Source organism: Lepidothrix coronata, unplaced genomic scaffold, assembly GCF_001604755.1.
Source record: "Lepidothrix coronata isolate B3197 unplaced genomic scaffold, Lepidothrix_coronata-1.0 Scaffold16, whole genome shotgun sequence".
Classification (NCBI taxonomy): Eukaryota; Metazoa; Chordata; class Aves; order Passeriformes; family Pipridae; genus Lepidothrix; species Lepidothrix coronata.
Genome location: NW_016690196.1, coordinates 4,209,098 through 4,224,366, shown reverse-complemented (window position 1 = coordinate 4,224,366; position 15,269 = coordinate 4,209,098). Strand labels below are relative to the sequence as shown.

Below are 15,269 nucleotides of genomic sequence, written 5' to 3'. Positions count from 1 at the left end.
TGTCAGTTGAAAAGATCCTTAAATATTTGTTGTGATATTTTGGGAATAGACAGGTACAGATAAAGCTATATGCTGGCTACTCTGACTCATTCCCTCCCTATAGATGAAGGTGTAAGGAAAAATATATCTAAACATGCCTAAAGACACATTATTCCTCATGCTCTAGGGCATTAATGTTTAAATTAAAACAGTCCCTCAAAGTTATTAATTTTTATTAGTGCAATACTGAGCTCTGAAACATGAAATAAATAAGCAGTGATTTCAGTAATCATCGTACTTGCATGTTTTCTTACTGCGTAATTACTTTACTTCGATACTGTATGTGGTCACATGGATGCACACTTTGCTGAGCCCATTTGTTCTGTAACAACCTGCAGTCATCCATGCTGTAGATGTCCGGTTTGTCCACACTAAACATGATATGTTTCACACGTGGAACTGTGAGACACACAACTGTGAAAGCGATTTCTACTTTTATTAATGCTAACTGTTACCATGCCTGCAACTGCCAAGTGCTGTGTGGCACTTACAGCGAGCTACTTAATATAGTGGCCAGTGAGAGAGGGGGAAACTCTTTCTCTCTTAGGGACATAGTCAAATGCAACAGCTGTTTTAGAGATAAAAACATGAACACAGCTGGCTTCTGGGCAGTTGCTTTTGTTCCCTAAAACACTCACGTGCAGTACCATACATAAGCAAAGCATGGATTTCACATTCTTGGCATTATAGTTGAAGATCTCTTGTTGATTTTTGGAGAGCGAGTTTCTATCATGCACTCCAAGTTTTTATTATATGAACATCAAACAATGTATTGCTGATTATGATTCTTAAGCTCATAAGTTTCTGAAAGCCTTTGGAATCTGTCCCTCTTTTCTCTGTGATAATCTCAGGATGTAACCAAAACTCTTTTGAAAAAGAAAATAACTTGGAAAGGGTATATTGACCTAGTCCAATGCATACTGGCTGCTACCCCTTTGCAAATAAGGCTCCTTTCAGATGTGTTGCTGTTTGTGCACCTGAAACTGCTGCTTATCTGTGCAAAAGTAAGCCACTTTGTTTAAATGAATGACAGAAAACAAAATTAATTGGATATCCTGTACAGAACACTCTGGGGTTTTTTAGTGTTATCGAGTTTACGTCATATCAGTAATTTGAAATTACTGGTGAACCAATAACACTTATTTTAGGAAGAAAGAGCCCTACACCATTCTGTGATAATTTTTGATATTATTATTTGGTTTACTGTACAAGCACATATACTTTCTTTAACTGGTTCCTTCTTTGAGTTCAATGTTAGATTGCAGTATTTCATACCTGCTTTGTATGACCATAAATGACCCGTCACACATGTGACACGTGATAAAACAACCAAAAGCCAAGCTCATACTTACCATTTTATAAACTCTTAAGAAATCGTCATGGCCTCCTCTGCTTATTTTTTGTGTTTCTGCAGTTAAAAATCTTACTTATTATAACTAAAAGATAGCTTTCATAAGCTAATTTAAAGCTGAAGTGTGACTTGTTTTCTGCATGTCACACAGAGGAATGTGCTATCTCTTAAAAATTAATTTATCTTGCTTCTTGGAATTGCTTTGCAGCTATGCTGCAGAGATAACATAACAGTGTCAAACACACTTCTATCTCCAAAAGAAAACAAGGAAACAGCTGGGAGTGATTCCCAAAACCGTCATTCATTGTGCAATGTTCAGAAAGTCACAAGTAGAGATGCTAATACATCTCTTGCATCCAGGATTGCCCTACATATGTAGGACAATTGACTTCCTTACAATAGCAATTGGAAAACTGGAGCTTCTGCAGTTGTGTGCTTATTTGTAACCAGTTAGTGTAATACCACAATCTCAGAACAAGCCCAATAGCAAACAAATACAGCAAAAATGTGGATTTATGATGTGCATTACCAGTTTTTGTCTTTTTTCACACAGAAAATCCCTCCTTTTCCTCCATCTCTATATTCTCCTCAAGCCAAGCTGATTAACAAACAGCCTGTGCTAATATCTTGGAACACACACATACTCTCTCCCCCCTCAGGTGATAAGATCTTGGTTGGAGAGATTGACTGTTAATTAATTAGTGCTCTTGAGGTCTCATCTTTAAAGGACAAATGTTGATATTTTGAACATTTCTTGAGTAGATTCTGGTGTTTTATAAAAGCAGCTGACAATTTAAAAGTCTGAGATTCAGTAACATAAAATATTATGAAAAATCCACATACTGCAATTTTACCAGGAGTGAAAACTTCCTTTTACTCTAGAGAATACAGAGACTTCTAACAGATCAAATAATAGAAAAAAGAAAAGTGCTTTACTGGCATTTTTAGGTCATGTTTCAATACATACTGAAATATTCTCTTTTATTCCAGAGTTGTTCCAGATTGAATTATTTTCATATTTCTTCCAGCAAATTTTTTAACAGAGTTTTGAACTCTCATTAGAGTGATGATTTATTTTCTCCTTTTGGTTGTGTAAAGCCGCTGAAGCTGTGTGGCTATATTGGGAGCTAACTGGGTGACACATGTACAGAGGTATAATTAATACAAACCAAATGCACATCCAGTGCAAGAATTATATTTGCACTTAATCCAATATGTATTCATAGCAAGAGTGAGGGGATGACTTCTTACTCTTTCAACTTCAGAGTTTAAAGTAATAAAATTAACTATGCAGGAAAACGACAAAAGTGAACATAGAATGCAGTAACATAAATGAAGGAGAATCTGCTTTCTTTTCTGCATGTAAAATGTTGGGATATTTTTTCAAAAAAAAGAAGGCCAGTATTACAAGTGCTGCTGTGTGTGGCTGTAGCAGCTTTCCAAGTGAGTCATCAGCTGTGTTTGGATCCAGTCTTTCAGTTCCACTGCACAGACACCTGTGACTTGAAGGAAAGGATTTCCTACATTAGCTGGCACAAGCAGTAGGTTTTTATAGTCTAAGGATCATCTACTTGAGAAAAAGAACTAACAGTGAGTTGCAACTTTAGAAATTGCTTCACAGCTACCTTTGACAGACCCTTTCCTGAGGCGTTGTGGCTGCTTCGTCCGAGGGAGAAAGGGACGGATTGGTGTCGCCTCTCACTCTGCAGAAGGGGCAACTTATGGCTCCCCATTGCTCCTCAGTAATAAATGCTGCAAAGTGCACAGTGTCACTGCAGGGACAATATACCTCAAACAATACCTCAAACAATACAGGATCCCCTGAATCAGGTCCAGTATCAAATGCTACCTGGGCATGAAATATGGATTAAAAGGATCATTCCCCTATCTATAGAAACTATGTATCTGGATGTCATTGGATGTGTCATTAGATGCCTACCTGCATTTTCCGACATCTTTTATTTTAATGAAATCGTTATTTCAACATCTGTTTTGTCTGTGAAGAGAATCTGAAATAAAGATAAACCAAGTCTAACCATTACAGAAGAAATTTATTACTTCCGTACAGATCCTGAAAGAGAGGAAAATTTGGTTACAAGTTTCTCATGACAATTATTTTAAAGGATGATCTTTATTTAGTTAAAAAGTATTATAAAACCTGTTTCAAAAAAGAAATCTATGTGGGTTCTGGCAAGCCATTTTTTTAATTTTAATTTATACTAATTTTTGTGTGAACAATTTTCTTTACTCTATGAAAACTTAAAATGGAAAAAAAGATTGACATAAGTGAAGAATTTCAGTCTTTTCATATGAAATGTCACATGGCAAAAAAGTCCCAAGACACTTTCTGAACAATTTTAATGAGCTTGAAACTATTCTGTTAATCTCAGTGGAGGTTTAGTAATTTCATGTTAATTTTGTTCATTTTTTTTTCTCCTGTAAGAAAGGGGAGGATTGAAGATCTGCACTATTTGTTGTGATTGATATCTCATTTTGGCTGTCAGTCACCAGCAGGCTTTTGTTCCTGGTGCAGGTCAGCTGTGAGAAGGGAGAATGCCCAAGGGTACACCCTCATCCTGGGCAGAGCTCGGCTGTCATTTCCAAGCCCACAGGCACTCGAGTGTCTCCTTAGATAGCTCTAATGAAGTCTAATCCCACATATCCAGTAGATGGACTCTTAAAATGAATCATAGCAGCCAATTACATTTTGTTTTGTTCATTGGTCCTAGTTATATTCCTTGCTGATAGCCAGTGTCAATACATGTGCTCTTGCAATGGACTATGCAAACATAAAATTACAGTTAAGTAGTCGAAAGTCAGGGTGTGCAAGCAGAGCCATACCTTCACTCAAATACCATTACCCCAGAGTTTTAGCCATTTTTCCATGGTTCTTAATCATACTTGGCTCTGATTGATTAAAGCCTTAAAGGCACATTTCCCTTTGCACGGCAGTCTCATTGAGCTTCCTGTAAAACAGGCTGATTGATCTCATTTAATTTATGCCTATTTCATCTGGGGACACATATTGGTCTGTAGGAGGGGAGAGTCCATCTCTGCCTACAGGGATCAGTCGTTTGGGTGCAATTAGTTTATAATAGTTCATAGCCTCAGACCAGTTCTCTACTGCTGCTTTTCACAGCTGCCCCTGACTTGCTTGTATGAATTCAGAGTTACACAAGTTACTAAAAATTTCCTTGCAAAATATGGGTTTTAACTGCTGGACAGAAGTAAGTGTATATATGTCAGTTTCTGGTGATATTCCTCCTAAAAGGTTTGAGTGGTGACAAGAACATTTTTTCTTAACTGCAAATGCAATTGTCTTTTTAAGTACAATGCTTTTATAATCCTGGGCTAGGAACAAATTTATCAAAAAGCTAGAATTATTTTCAATTCTTATTATTACCATCTTACACATTGTAACTATGTTGATTTTTCTTTTCTTTTGAGAATCTGAAAAAATAACAAAAAGCTCACTCTTCATTTCTTAATATTTGAATGGATAGATGCTTCAGACTTTAACTGTGCTATTATTGTCATGCATCACAGACTATTTTTATTCAAAGTAAAACATTACTTACGCAAGCAGAATTTTCCCACACTATCACAGCTTTAGAAGGTGATTTGATGAATTTAAAGGGACCATTTCACACTACTAGGATAGATGAATCTGTGGTCTGACAGAGTCTGGTTATTTTGATGTCCAGTTTTAAACAACTGAAGTGACTAGGGGCACAACCTTAAAATACAGACTGTTTTCATACTCCAGACTGAAAAGTGTCAGATCTGTGGTATCAAAACACGCTGATTTATTCGCTGCATGTTCCACTCTATGTTGTCAACATACTCCGTACTGGGGAAATTACAATGTATACTAGTCCACATGTTCTGTACAATGCCCATTTACACCAGATGCTTCAAGCTTGAAGCATCTTTAATTTCTTGCATTGCAATAGATGTATTCCATGTGAGCTTGTTTTCAGAAAAAAATAAGCCATATGTCAGGCACTGATAAGAATTTCCCACATGGTTATAAATGAAAGTGCTGTTCTGCTTTCTTGTTACAGAATTTAATTACCTTACATGTCTGTGTCCATAGCACCAGATTGGCCATTCAGTCAGTTGGTCACTAGTTCAAAACCTGCTCAGAGGCTTGCAACCCAATGTAGTCTTGCTGTAAGTCAGTATCTCTACTGTGCAGAGAATCCAAGTTGTTTGAAAAAAAAATTTTTTTTCAACAAAAAAGTATCTTGCTGAGGTGAAACACTCAAAGTTATACACACCATGCAGCAATTTTATTGGAAAAAGTTCTTAGATGAGCATCATGTGGTCTGCGTGTGCTTACAAAGGGGTATGTTAATGGAAAATATATTGGCAATGCAAGCAAAATATCTGCAAACAAAATTAACGCTCAGTGGGAAAAAATAGGAAAATAAAAAAACGGAACACATCTAAAAAATTGAAGATGTCTCTTGGTGCTTCTTCGAAATAGTGAAAGAAAATTATTAAGAGAAATATAGGAAGGGTTTTTTACTGTTGTTATTATTTTTTCTTTATCAATAGGCTTCAGGAAACTGATAAACATAGGAAAAATATCCAGCTGTAGCCCTGAGTTATCCAAGACCTAAGACAAGCCAGGTGTGGGGACATTAGTGACGATGAGAAATAAGGGGCAACAGGGCTGTTGCTCCTTTGGAACCCCACTCAAGGGCTGCAAGTGAGTGTGAGATCATCTCCTCGGCTGCTCCTCCCCAAGAGAGTAGAAGTCATGGGGCTGAGAACCTCAATCTTTTTTTCAACAGAGGTAATTTTTCTTTGGCCTTTTTGTATAATGAATCAGTTATTTGAATTAATCAATAACATTCTGAAGTATCACTGGAGTGGCAAAAATTTCTTTGATTGACTTTCCTTTTGTTTTTCTCTTGAACTGCTGTCCTTTTTTGTCTCTAGAAGGCTGTGTTGGGTTACTCCTGCAAAGGGATAGAGGCTGCAACAAAGTGCTGAGGAGCATCAGTGAAAATAAATGGTGGGAAGTAAACTTTTCAGTGCGTTTTCCCTCTGCTCAGGACTTCTGGGAGGTGAGGTCCACCTCACTCCCAGCCTGGAGTGACTTCCTGTACTCTGCTTCCATTGGTGTAAAACCAATTACTCCTGGTTGCTTATATTTCTGCACGTTTGGTGCAAGATATATCGGGTCCTGAGTATTTTAAATTCAGAACAGAATATTTTACATGTCTGCAGTGAGAGATTTTCATTCATCCATATAATAGCTATATGCTTTGTCCATATAAAGATAGTTTATGATTTTTACCATTTGACAGTATTGCCACTGGGCTATGCAATTCTTAAAATGTGGTCCTTCCACAATTCCATAAAGCAGCAATTAGCTAAAAAGGAAAATAGTTATTTGTGTTTAAGCATAAAGAGGAAGAAAATATACCTGCCAAAATTGAGTATTTTAACTTCCGAGAAGTCGGAGGTTTAGAAGGGTGTTCTGGTCTTGAGGTTTAAAATCTAAAATATTGGGAAAGCATAAAAATATTATTTTGACAAAATAGTCTGCCTTTCCTATTTTCTCCCAACTATGTATTTTTACCTATTTTTAACTGAAATCTTAATTATGAAACTCATTCTATCTAACAATAGTTTTAGCAAGTAGGTCAGTCCTTTTTCACATTTTATTGCTTTCTACCATATTCTAGGCAATTGTGTAGATATTTTAGTGTGTCCAACTGGAGATAAATTATCCTAGAGGACATTCATGGTTGTTTTGGGGTATGCACTGGAGCCAAAGCAGTATTGCTATGGAAAATCATCGTGATGCCTCAAACTAGTAAGTCTCCATAGCAACTTAAAAAAATAATGACAGCTGTACCAAGAATTTTGCTAATAGAAGCCCTTAACACATTTGTCTAGACTCAGTCATACTTCATACTCATTATAACCAGTAGACGGATTGTAAGACAATAAAACAGAGAGAAATAAACAGGGAATATCTGCTTTTCCTGGTATTTCCCACTGACTTCAGTTAAGTTATCTGACCTTGTCTGTGGCCAATACAACCATAAAAGTGAAATGTAAGAATATTTAATAACAGATTAATTGCAAAATATTTGATTCTAATATGTACAGCATTTCATTTATTATATGCGATATACAAAGTGGAAATTTCTCATTAATTAGCGTAAAGATAGGTGTTCTGAAAACAAATAGGAAAATTCCCATACTGATAATGTTAAAATTATTGGCTGTAACAGTCTATGTTGAAAAGATTGAATGAAAAATGCAGCAGTATGAGAGACATCCTGTTCTAAAATGGCCTCGCTCAAGTTCAAATTACAGGCCACTGATATATAGAGAAGGATTCTGTACAATCAAATCACAAGAGAGATTGCTAGCTGTGGCCTGCTGGAAATGTGCAAACAGACTAGAGAATAAGACAATTAGCTGTGCAACTGTTGAGCTACAATATATAGCAAGAACAAAAATTTTTATGGGTTGGTATCAGTTCAAAAGAGATGTGAAAAATCAGGTTGTTGTTTTTAAGGCACCCTTTGAATTTTCTATATAAACAAAAATTGTATCTAATGGAGCAGAACTCTATATAAGACCTTAAAAAATAAAGAGTTAATCACAGAACTGAAAAAATAGTTGAAACTGATTTTATCTGATTACATTTTTATTGTGAGTTCTGCCAAGAATACATGTTCTTGGGGGGGGTTGAAAAGGACAATTTAATAAAGCTGAAAATAATTTTGAGACAATCAGCTGAAGAAAATGTAAACAGAAAGATGAGAAAGATAATTGTCCATTGTTGAATAACATTTTACTAGATTCCGAAATTGCATTTTCAGAATGATGTTGTTGCAGTGATTTAAAGAAAGAACAGTACGGGTCAAAGTAAAATGAAAAGCATCTCTAAATCATAGTGAAACACAGAAAAAGAAAGCTGGAACAGTCATAATAACAATTGTCTTGGATTTTAGAAAGTAGATAGTGGAAGCAAAATGTTAAAGACAAAAAATCTATGGTTAGCAGATCTAAAAAGGAAAAGGTAGAGAAAGGAGTTCCTGGCTGTACTGGGAATCCTGATAATATTGTTGTTCTGTGGTTGTATGATGATAGCAGAATTCATGAAAAGCAGAATCTCAGTCACTTGGTGTCTGCATTTGGGGAAAGCCAGATGGTAGTTATATGACATGATGATGCAGTCCTTTTAATTTTAACCAGTTACACAGCAGTTTGTTTAATTTAGACATTTAAAGTTTGCATGTGTACTTAACTTGCATCTGATAGTTTTAAAAGAACTAGCAAAAGACCCCCATGGGCATTTTGCTTTGGTGATTACAGTGTTGAAACATGGGAATTTTCAAGTTGGGAAAAATCTAATGTGTGCCAATATTTAAAGATGATAACAGAACTAACTCAGGAAATTAGAGGCCTATCAAGTTGAGATTGCTCAAACACAATTAATGTCCATCAACATTAGCTTCACAAAAATAATTTTTGTCAGACTAATTTGATCCCATCCTTTGATGAGATTACAAGTTCTTTTCAATCAAGATAATATTGTTGATGTCATAAACTTTTTGAAAGGACATGTATTCACACTAGAAGACATTTTGTTAAGAAAATAAAGCAACAGAAAACCCACCTAACATCTATGAATTTAATTAAAAATAAATAGGTCCTATAACCATAAATGAAGAACCATCATAGTGAGAATTTGTTCCTTGTGAGATTCATCCCCCCACACATTATCTTTCTTAATGAGATAAGAAAACATGACATTTTGTTGATGAAGTTTTCCTATACCACTAAAACTGGTAGAGGATTAAATGATAAATAAGGCTGGTGAATGACAGAGAGCAATCTGAATTTCTTTACAAAATGGAACAAGTTATTTTTTTGGAAGTCTGTGCAGAGAGAACAGTGTGAGCTACACTTGTTGGATGGAAAAGACTCCATGCTGGGAAATAGGGACTGAAAAGGATTTGATTTTATGATGGATAATCAGATACACGTGGAGCTCCAGCGGTGCGCCACGGCCAAAGTGCTAAAATGATCATTGGCGTATAATGAGGAGAATATGAATAAAAGCAGGGAGCTTGCATTATTCAGGCAAAGATTTACTGTGAGGGAGAAGGGAAAGTGCTACACAGACAGTAGCTCCTTGGCGAGGTCTGGCCTGGTGCTTCGTGCCTCTGATAGAGGAGAAAGTGGGGCACTGCACAACTCCTCCCTTGTGCCTGTGCTGGGGTTCAGCAGCCAGCCACCATGTTTCATCCCTGCTGACCTTACCCTGTAGGAAAGCATTTTGGTCTTCTTCCTTGTGTTTTTTTTTTGTTGTTTTTTTTTTTGTTTTTTGTTTTTGTTTTGTTTTGTTTTGTTTGTTTGTTTGTTTAACATTCTTATTTATTTGGTTTTCTTTAAAAAGAAGGGTTTGATAGGAACTCTGGATGAGTTAAAGGACTGCAAAATATGCTGAAAATGAGAGACTAAATTTCAAACTCTTGATTTACTAAAGAACGGAAAAGTGGTACAAAGGCATTCTTAATTTCTCTGGAAAAGATTAGCAAAATCCATTGCCTGGAATTAGAGAAATTTAAGCTTAAAGTAACTTACCACAGAGAAGCGAATTGACCACAGGAAAAACTTACTGAGGCCTGCAGTGGACTTTCTCTGAACAGAAAATTCGAAACCATGATCAGTTTTCAGTCTATCTTAGCTGCATTATCAGTCTTAATACAGAAATTCACTTAGAGGAGTCCTGTAGATGTGTAATGACAGAAGTCACATTAAATAATCAATAGATCCCTTCTAATATTAATATATTTTAGTCAAAAATACAAAATGCTCATGTTGTTCTGTTGAGATGATCTGCACAAGGTCTTAGTGACGTTCTTTAAAAATGTGCTTCGCAAATAATTTTAATTTGTAAGCCAAATATCAGGCATATAAGCTGTGAAATGTTCAAATTCTTTGCTATGGAATAAAAGATTGATTTTTCTGGTTGATGTAAAAAACAGAAATTCACCTAGATTACAAAATCTAGTCTTTCATCTCCAATTAAGCATGTTCAGAATTGCTTATTTCTGTCCATGTAGGAAAGGGAAAGCATAATGCACTGCAGCTGCAGAGATTAACTCTTGAAGTCAGGAGGCTCTGTCCTCCTGTGGGAATACAACTGACAGCCCAGCCTGCCTGTGGGCCCACCCTTGTCCCCTTGCATGGGGTCATGCAGGAGCTGTGTTGGAGCTGGGCTGGGGGACAAGGGAAGGAGGTGATGGAGGGGCTGGAGTAAGGGCATAGATAGAGACTCCTGCCACTACTATGATAGAAAATATTCTTCTTTATGCTTTCAGATGGGTTTATTTGCTCAACATTTTTTGTTTGTTTGTTCGTTTTGTTCAGTTCTAGTTAAAAGTACATATTAACTCAAGCCATTTGTTTCTCCTTTCTCACTGCACCTGCTGGCACCTGTTTCACCTTGTTATACCTGCTGGCATAATGTCACTTGCCACTGAGTCATAGCTCTTAGAGCTAATTCAGCCATCCATTCCTCTGCTACCCTGCCCTTCCTGCTTGGAGTGATTCAGAGCCTGGTCTTCACATGCAGCCTTTACCAAGAAGTTTACATAAAAAAGAAGAAAAAACCCCGCACCAATAAACCCTGCTGCTTGCATGGTTGGTCATTTGGCCCATGTTACAGACATGCTATCTGCACTATCAGTGAAATGAAAAAAACAGTGCCTTTTTGTATGTCATTTGCTGCCAAAAAAATTCCAAGATGATCTGTACAGTTTGTGAACACCACCTCTGCTAAAAGAAAGAAAAGCTGAACTGATGGGAGAACAGCATGGAGCGGATATCAGTGGGCTGGGAAGAGGTTCCATGGTCCTTGTGAGAGAGCACTGCTTCAAGTTGCCCCTAGAAAGACCAAACATCCCAAAAGACAAGCATTCTGTAGAGGTAAACAGAGAAGGGCAGGCTTCCTATGGCTTCTTCAGCCATTTGATAGCATTCACAGCAACCTGAAGAGCCAGGTCCCTTCAGAAGTTGCCTCTGAAAACGTACCATATCTTTGCTTAATTCTCTAGGTTTTAATTTTTTTCCCCCTTTTTTTTTTTTAATGTTAGTACCCACCGGTTCTCTGAAATATGTGTAGAGTTCTTTTGGGTTACACTCTGCCTCAGATAAATGTCTTTAAATGTGCAGCCTCAGCATTACTTTGCTTATACGTATACTTGAGCGTGTGTATGTACTATCTGCATCTGGAATGAGGGGCTGTATTAAAAATAAAATAATTATAAAAATAAAATGAAATGGCCTCACATGGAAAGCATTTGGAAAGGAAAATACCGGAGTAAAAATGGAAAAATAAGTACGTGTCAGGCCAGCTGCAGGTTAGGAGCAGCTCTCTGGGAAGCCAATGGGATTTGCTGGTGCCCTTCATGGGAAGGCAGAGACGAAGCAAGTACAGCTGCCCTGCAGCACTCCAGTGACCAGGGCTTTAGTCATGCTGCAGGAGGACTTTCAGCTGTAACCTTGCTGGCCTCAGGAGTATTTCTCAGAAGCTAAAGAGGTCAACTTCAGCAAGACTGTGCCCATAGATAGTAATGACCAAAAGGGAGATCCCTGGGGCAGGCAGCACGAAGCTTTTGAAGGTGCTTGTGCCAGCAGATATCTGAGGCATGGGGCATAAGAAAGGGAAGTTCCCCTAACAGCCAAATACATGTGTTAAAGCCTTCTCAATTTATTCGTGCACAAAGGGTAAAGAGACCCTAGGCTGCAAACAAAGACATCATACACCGAGTTATTTGTCAGCCTCTAAATTAAGAAAGGATTTTAATACCTTCCTTTAAGGGATTTACTCACATGATTAAAGTTAGGCATGATTTTAGGAGCCCCAGAAAATCAGTCACCTGATAAACTCTCTGCTTCAGGTTAAAACAAATTACATTTAAAAAGCATGTTTCATAGAAAACAACACAAAGAAGAGATATTATAGCAACAAAAATTTTTCTTAAAAATTATTAAATTATTTGGTCTTTTAATAATTGAAAAGGCTTCATTACCATGCAAACAAATAACAGGTTGGCTATTCACCTTTTGGAAGATGGCATTTGCATTCCTATAATAGGAGAGAAGAACCTTAGAAAACTAATGAAGGAGCATAAAAATGCAAATTACTGCAGCTAATTGGCTGTGCCTTCTTATACCTTCTGAATTATTAATTTATGACCGAATAAATCTGCCCCTTTTAAATAAAATAATAAAGAACAACATTGTGCTCTATGCTGTTGAGTGGATAGTGTTTGTTCCCTTTATTTTATGGTGAGTTGCTCTTATTTGCACTAGCAAGATGCTTACAGTGTTCTGTAAAACTCGGCAGGTCCAGCACTCCTCTCATGCTGACTGACATTATATTTCCTTTTTCTAAAAAAACAAGACAAAAGATGATACCGTTATTACAATAATGCTAATTACATCTTTAGTGCCATTGGCAGTAAAGTTTAATTGTGAAGCAGGCTCAGAATCCTGCAGCCACCTATTTACATGCCGATATGTGAGTACTTCCATCCACTTTGTTGAGATAACTTACGTTCATCAGTGGTTGCTGCCCAGCAGGTTGACGAAATCAAAATAAAATATTTGATAACAGGGTTGATATATGTGCATTTTCCCCTGAATATTATTTTTTCTCCCATAGAAAATTTGGGAAGCTTCTGAGGAACTGCTTATTATACCTGGAATTTCCATCCCTGTGACACAGCCCTTTGGTGTACATGAGCACAATTTTACAAGTGCTAGATATTCTGTCTGGCAGACCTGTACATTCACTGTTTACACACATTCACGGGGAGGCCCTCATATTCCCTGTGAACACTCCCTGAGACTGTGCAGCACATAAACAGCGTGTCCAGTACTTTCTGCACTTGCCTTATATTGCTAAAATGCTCCACAGTTATCTGAAAAATTCTGGGTTCATGTGTTTAAGTAATTCTGTGGGACAAGGGCTTAGAAATTAGGCTCAGCTTGCATAATTTGCTTTTTCCCGGATGGCTTCTCATATATAGCTGTAGCATGCTTAAATTAACAATTTTTCATTAGAAAAAGATACATTCCATCACTGGGCACTATTTTGTAGGTGATGCCTGCATGACCAAGATTGCAGAATTTGGCCTGTGGGATGGATTTTTGCTTTAGAGGACACGGGCACCACTTTCTGTAAGGCAGAGTGGTTGTTATTACAAAAATCATCTCTTCAAGATGGAGTTTCTCATTCTCCATTTTAGTCACCAAATGATTTCTTTTTAAAATATAGCCAAAACAGGTTAAAAGCTTTGTTGCGTTGATTATATGTTGCTTAGTGCGTGGTACTCCAAAACAGAAAAAAATCCACGTGCCAAGGAATTTGTTTGTTTGTCCCAGCCACCACTGGGGCTGGGGTGCCTAAACCAGCTGCCACACTGAGGCAGCTCATGTGCGGCTTTGCTTGAGTTTGAGTTATCTGGCCAGCTCAAGGCTTCAGTTATGAAGACAACACAAGGGAGTAGCTGTGAGTCCAGGGAATTTCTAGTGTTGAAAGTAGGTAAACAGAAGCTGAAGAATATTAAATCTTATTTGTTTTGTTTATCTTTTAGCAGTTCTATAATTTGATTGCACACAAGCTTTGCCTAGCTCTTCTTCTATAGCATCCAAATATTTCACTAGTATCAATGCATTTCCCAGGTGGGAAACGAACCTTATCTTCAGTTTATAGAAGTGAAATTGGGAGATGCAGGGTAGGTAAAATAGCTGCCCAAGGCTGCCTATGAAAACTTGGGCTGGAACTTGGAGTTTCATCCCGCTTGCTGCACAAACTACTGAGCCATCTTTTTTTGCAGTCTGGATTTTCAGAATATTTTTTAAACGAAAGAACACAAACTTTCCTCTAGGATGACAAAGAGACATTGTCTTCTTAGGCACCAGAAATTTGGTGGCCATAGCATGCCAGTTTTTGTTGAGCAAATTTCCATATATATATACACATATACATATACATATATGCACATATACATACACATATACATATATATATATCTCAATCACTGAGCAGCATTCTGTAAAGGATCTGTGGAATATTATATTTTAGGATCAAGACCAAACCTATTACCATTTGAAAGGGTCATATTGAGCATTAGATTATAGTATGTGTTACTTAAAATATTAATGAAGCATGTAATAGCTGTTAAACTAAAGCCAACAGGAGCAGTGAAGAAGGTACCCTGATATATTACCAAGAAGATCAAGGAGGAAAACATCTCAGGAATAGGTATTTCAGTAAGAACCTATAGGTGGTAATTAAAATCACTTAGGCATAAAAGAATTTAATCCAAATAGATGTGTGAGGAATGTAGCATTTACCTGCAACTTGCTGATAGTGTCTGCTTCAACCACCTCTTTAAACCTGGAATCTTCTCTCTTAACTAGAAAGAAGATTAGCAGATGTGTTTATGCTCTAGAAGGTATCGAAGAAACAGAAGAAAGACATGGAAGAGATAATTATCCATAGATTCAAACAGAGAACGAAGAGGATCACAGGGACTAGTCATTTTCATTTGTCAACAGGCCAAAAACTAAGGGGATTAGCCTGCAGCAAATTAGATTAAATATCAAGGAAAAATATGAATTAGTCATGGAGGGAGTATTTTAGAATCAACATCATGAGACTATTTAAGGCTAAACTTCCTAAAGCACAGCTGGAGATAGTTTAAGGTTGATTTAAGTCTCCCATCACAAAAAGGATAGTGAAGCTCACTAGGAACAGGCTCCTCTTGTGTTCCAGCTGTGGGCAGTCTTCTGAACTTCAGTGGGGGTTTTCTTCTCCCTTTTGGAA

At 37.2% G+C, this 15,269-nt stretch overlaps 1 long non-coding RNA gene across 3 annotated transcripts in view; it reads left to right on the top strand.

The window, feature by feature from the left end:
• The window catches only part of LOC108493401, a 54,593-nt gene that overhangs the window by 16,427 nt on the left and 22,897 nt on the right, over nt 1–15,269 (top strand). For all 3 annotated transcript variants that reach the window (XR_001873462.1, XR_001873461.1, XR_001873460.1), the window contains one exon: nt 5,951–6,191. This is a non-coding gene — a long non-coding RNA (uncharacterized LOC108493401). The remainder of the gene's footprint in view (nt 1–5,950; nt 6,192–15,269) is intronic.